This window comes from Alosa pseudoharengus, unplaced genomic scaffold, assembly GCF_046254945.1.
Source record: "Alosa pseudoharengus isolate Yale_2024_CS ecotype anadromous, Long Island Sound unplaced genomic scaffold, YU_APseudo_1.1 YU_APseudo_1.1_scf_10, whole genome shotgun sequence".
NCBI lineage: Eukaryota > Metazoa > Chordata > Actinopteri > Clupeiformes > Clupeidae > Alosa > Alosa pseudoharengus.
The window spans coordinates 41,065,080-41,071,014 of NW_027468565.1; the positions used below are offsets into that span (position 1 = coordinate 41,065,080).

General features: G+C 40.7%; 1 long non-coding RNA gene across 1 annotated transcript; it reads left to right on the top strand.

Moving 5' to 3' along the window:
• The first annotated feature begins 206 nt into the window (after positions 1-206).
• LOC143141660 (uncharacterized) lies at positions 207-865 on the top strand. Its single transcript, XR_012990781.1, has 3 exons — positions 207-266; positions 357-440; positions 599-865. It is a non-coding gene; the product is annotated as an uncharacterized LOC143141660 (long non-coding RNA).
• Positions 866-5,935: the final 5,070 nt, after the last annotated feature.

Genomic DNA, 5,935 nt, shown 5'->3' on the forward strand with positions numbered 1-5,935 from the left:
ACTTATATGGACTGAAATGACCAGAGTACATTGTTAATTTGGATGTTCGTGTTCATTAGCATCGTTGGTAAGAGTTTGTTGGTAAGAGTTAACGTGCTAGCTAGCATGGCAATGGCACACTATTATATTGGTCGATGTGAAGCTACGTTTTGGTGGCAGGTATAATTGAGGGTAAGTAGTGTTTGTTATTCATCTCTCTGTAATCTCTCTAGCCCTGTAGGACAAGCTGGCGGACCCCTCCCACCCTCTCAAGCAAGCAGTGAAAGGTATCACTTACTATATTAAGTCCTTTGCCATTTAGTTTAATTTGTTGCTTATGAAGAAGGTTAAAAAAAAATCTCTCTCTTTCTCTCTAGCCCTGCAGGACAAGCTGGCGTACCCCTCCCATCGTCTCCATCGGCCCAGTTCAGCACCACCTTCCAGACAGCAAGCAGTGAAAGGTATTACATACTGTCTCTGTACTTTGCCATTTTCTAACATGGCTACAAATGAAACAAAAACAAACTTGGCCATTTATTTGTATTTGGTGCTAACGAATATGGTATCTAATCTATGGTATCTATTCTCTTCTCTTCTTTCTTTCTCTCTCTCTCTCTAGTCTTACAGGACAAGCTGTCGGACCATTCTCACACTCTCCATCAAGCACATCAAGTGACAGGCCAATCTTCCCCCCAGAAGTGTTACAACAAATTATTGGAGAAACACTGTGTCTTGATATGTCTATGCTAGGTGTTTATAACAGAGTATCAAAATCTTGCTGTACTGTCTGTCCACTAGCCACTTTTTACCACTGTCTTACTGCTTCACTGTTTGCATGCTATATTAGCACATATGCATAACCCCTCCCTCCACCCCACAGCCGGATTGTGGCCACACTTATTCCTTTACTTAATACTTAATGCTTTATAATCAATACTCGTATAACGGCTGTAACCCCATTACATCAACCCATTCTTGCACTGATATAGTTTTTCTATAGTCTTTTTTATATTACCTTGACTACTCTCTTATATGTCCATATTTATTTTATGCTGGTCTCTAGACTTTATTCTTGCACTGTTGGACTTACTAATTTGCACCATCACCATGACACTCACTCTCACAGAGCACCTTACCTTACTATGCACAGAGAATCACAGGCTCAGTCCCTGCCTCAGTCATTGCAAGCGCCTCATGCTTAATCACCCCTAAGCACACTATGGATACTGTTTTAGACTTGTTTTAGATTTAGTGTTATTCAGTATAATTTGTATTTTAGTATACCCTTTATCTTCTACTGTCCTTATTGCTTAGTTGTGTTTTTTATATTATATACTTTTATTACTTTTTTGTTGTTAGTGCATGTTGTGTGTGATGTCTGTATGCTACTGAGACCTTGAATCAATAAAGTATCTATCTATCTATCTAAATCTTTCAAAACACTTGCAAAGCCCTTCCACCCCTCCATTTACATTAATGATGCTTTGGCAGAACAGGTTTTTGGGATTTCACAGCCTATTTGGCAAATCAGTTATATGCCTATGGGGCTTGTTAGCCTACAGTTGAATAAGCTCCTAGTGTAAGAGTGTTTTTATTATTATTATTATTATTATTATTATTTAATTATGTTTTTATTTTTGAATCTTTGCAAGTAACTGTGAATTTGTGAATTGATCGTAGATCAAATGTAAACTTGTACTGTAGGCTAATAGGACTAACGTTCTGTATTGTCGCTAACGCTAGTTCTACGCTACCTGTCCTAGTTCTACTACTCTTTGTGTTCTACTGTAAGTGTTATTCTAAAACAACTTCTTCAGAAAGGTTAACTATCTAGCGAATGCTATAACCCAAATGTCGACCGTCGCATTCAGGAGGCGAAGAAGTAGGCGAAGGGAGCCGGATGTTGTTGATAGTGACGAAGAAGGGGGCGTTTTGGTCACCAGCACGGGAGCGCCTATTTGTGTCCGCAGCCGGATGATATTGGAAAAAAGTGGTCAAAATAGACTAACGCGTTACTAAGTAACGCGTTAATGCCATCACTGCTTATCAAATAGGTCACAGGTTGTCCGAGTGAAAAACCATCTATTACAATCGCTTGACATACCCACAGGTGTCCCACAAGGCTCTATATTGGGTCCACTCTTATTTTCACTGTATGTAAATGATTTGCCAAATGTCTGCCCCGATGCCAACACTCAAATGTATGCAGATGATACAGTGATCTTTGTGCACAGCGGCAGTGCAGTTCAGGCCGCAAATCAGTTAACAAGCTTGATGCAACATATCACTGCATGGTTCAACCAAAATTGTTTACAATTGAATATATCCAAAACCGTGTGCATGTTTTTTAGCAAGTCAAAAAAACATTTTACAGAACCTGATGTATTAGTGGCAGGGGAGAGATTGCAAGTAGTGTCTGAGTTTAAGTATCTTATTGACAATCAGTTATCATTTAAACCTCACATAAAAAAGGTTTGTCAACGAGTCAAGTTCAATCTGGCAAACTTCAGACACATCCGCAACTGTATGTCAACTGAGGCTGCAATAATGTACATGCACTCAATGATCTTCTCCCACATTAGATATTGTTTAACAACCTGGTCTCAGTCAGGTACCACTTCCTATACCTCTGTCCAGTCACTGTACAAACAGACTCTTAAAGTCCTTGATAAAAAGCCCAGATATCATCACCACTGTCCAATTTTTAAAAAATATAAGATATTAAGTTGGGAAAATCTGGTGAAATACACTAACTCCTGTTTAGTGTATAAGATTATCAATGGACTGGCTCCTCCAGTTCTAAATCAGTTTGTAAAAACAAATCCACCCACTTACAGATCTACACGTAGCGCAGTTAGAGGAGACTGTGTAATTCAACTGAGAAAAAGTAGTTTTGGCCAATCTGCTTTTTCTATTAGAGCTGCACATGACTGGAACACAATACCATCCTATATTAGAGACATGAAAACGTATGACATATTCAAATCCAACCTAAAGAAGTGGCTAATCAGCAACCAGACCTGTCAACATTGAACAAAGAAACACAATAACACACCGCTATTGACTCTGCTTGCCAGTTTAACCAGGCGACTGCACACTCACCATCCCTGCTCTCTCTTCTTTTCCTTTCTTCTTTTCTTTTCCCTTCCTCATTTTATTACTTATTTTCACTTGTTTGTCTTTTTTATAGTACATCTTATGTGTAAAGTGTTGTTTTATCTTTCAGGTCTGCAATGATGTGTGTAGAGTTTCTTGTAGGCACATCTGGCCTGTTAACATCGGCCCATGGACAACAGATGCAAAATAGCCATTTTGGCTAATTCTGGCGCATTTACATTTTTATGTTCATTAATGTGCACTGTCCATGTCTAAATAAACCTTAAATAAAAATAAATAAATAAAGGTGCTTACATGAAGCACCATCACTACAGGTTTATATGGAGTGCATGGGTTTCCCCAATGAAGCACCATCACTACAGGTTTATATGGAGTGCATGGGTTTCCCCAATGAAGCACCATCACTACAGGTTTATATGGAGTGCATGGGTTTCCCCAATGAATCTCCAGTTTGGCTGCTGCTCACTAGGTACTCTCTGGAGGTGACTGCAGGTCCAAAAGGCACTGGAGTTGAACATGTAGCAACGTTTCTTGTTCAGGGGAATCTTGCTGACCCTTTGCTGTATTCACTCGAGTGGCTCTGTCAAGCTGATTCCTCAGACAACAGCTTTCCTTGACTCCGCTCATAAGTAATGCAAAGCACTGAGAGGCTTTCCTAAGGCACACGGGAGACGCACAGGAGGCCCTGAGGGGCCAGAGTCACTGGACCAATTTCCCTCCAACAAAAGGAGTCTGCTTTTACAGAGTTGTATATCTGAGTGAAACCCTGGCTTAAACACACATTCAATTTAATTCATGTTTTTTGTTTTATTGTGTATTATTCCGGTTCTTGTTTGATGTACAAGTTTGATTGTGATGGACACTGGCTCCATCCTGTAGTATCTGGTAATGTCTAACTTTATCATAATACACCATACATCACGTTATTGTCTAACTTTATCATAATACACCATACATCACGTTATTGTCTAACTTTATCATAATACACCATACATCACGTTATTGTCTAACTTTATCATAATACACCATACATCACGTTATTGTCTAACTTTATCATAATATACCATACATCATGTCTTTATCATAATATACCATATGTAGCAGGGTTAATTATGCTTCCCTGAATTTCCCCATCGTTTCTACAAGTTCTATGGACATATTTTGTAGTTTCCCACGCCTCTAAGGTACAGTAGGTTGTAGGGGGGTGTGACTTGGGTGTGGCAGGGGTTGGTTCCCACGCTGAAGACCCCTTAAGTGTTCATGCAGCCCCCTCCTATGCCTCTTTTGCTACTGTCCTGAGGCAGAGGTATGTGGAGTCTTGCATACAATACATCATATCTAGGGCTGGGACAACGGGTCGACGTAATCGATGACGTCGACGCAAAAAATACGTCGACGCAAAATATGCCGCCCGCTCTCTCTCGTAACGAGCCCGCTGCTCCTCCTCTGGCATAGATATAATAGAGTCTGTCTCAAATGGTGTACTTTTGTGTAGTACACTATGTGCACTGTGTGCTTACTGGCGGAGTGCGCAAATTTTAACAAAATAGTATTGTCTCATATCAAACACTAACTCCGTGCACTTCATGGAAATGACGATCGCAAACATTTTAACATAACTTTATTGGTGTCCTCAACACGACAGTGACATGGTCATACTGTGTCAAAACATGAACCGTTTATGTTATAACTTGCTTGTACCTCTGTAAAGTCTGTTTTCCACTGCTGCTGCTTCAGCTTTCTCAACCGCGATTTCCACGAGTTTGAAAACGATCCCTCCCCTTTCGCTATTTGGCCAAGATGGCGTCCGTTAAGGGCGAAAAGTGTCCAGTGTTGCACACTCAGCTTTTTGACCGTTATGAGTGCACCATCCGGGAACTTGCAGCGCCCTTCGTGTCGTTGGAATTGTCAGTGTGAACACCCTCATGCACTCAAATTAGGTATTGTAAGTGCAGAAGTACGCGATTTGAGACAGAGTCATATACACTAGATGTCGCCTTGACTACTGCTGTTCATTGGAACGAATGCGTCAATCGAGACGCCATCTTGCTTCAGTGATCCACTCCTCTATAATGCATTAGCGTCAATCTGGGCAAAGATCTAGCGAAAATAATATCACCATAAATCGTCAAAATCTCAAGCAATTATCTAGTTTTTTGGGTTGTTCCAACTGACAGGCATGTATTTATGGTTGAGTCTAGAGAAAACTAAGCTTAAGACGATAATAAAGATACATTTTACCCGTCTAGCCCCATAGACTCCCATTCATTCTGCACTAGCGGCGGCCCCTAGAGGAACAATGAGTAAACTGCAACCAGGTTCGATACAATGAAAGTAAACAGGCTCTTCGTAGACAGGCTCTGGTTGAGGCCACATACCCCTCGTCTCGTTTACTCATGTAAGTTGTAATCTCACCAGAAGTTGCTGTAGATCTGTAGAACATTTACCTCTGCTACTACATAGGCTACGCCAGTCGTTACTTTTATAATCATGGGTCAGTGCCATGGGCAAACGAGATGTAGCTGAATTCATAAATGACAAAACCATGAGAGGTGATTTTCTTACGTTTCAACAACAAAGAAGCCGATCTGCCATCATTGTGAGAAGTTCCCAAATTTGTCGCTAATCGCTAAAAAGGTTTTCTATCGCTGGGGATGGCCAAACGTCGCTAAATAGGTAACGCTGACAATACAGGAGAACTAGTTTAGCGCTTCAGATCCCTGTACCAAGATGGCGGCGGTGTTGACGCATGCTGAGAAGCAGAAGGTGACATCTAGTGTATATATCTATGCTCCTCTGCATGTGCATTTAACAAAATATTCACGATTGTTGAAGGATT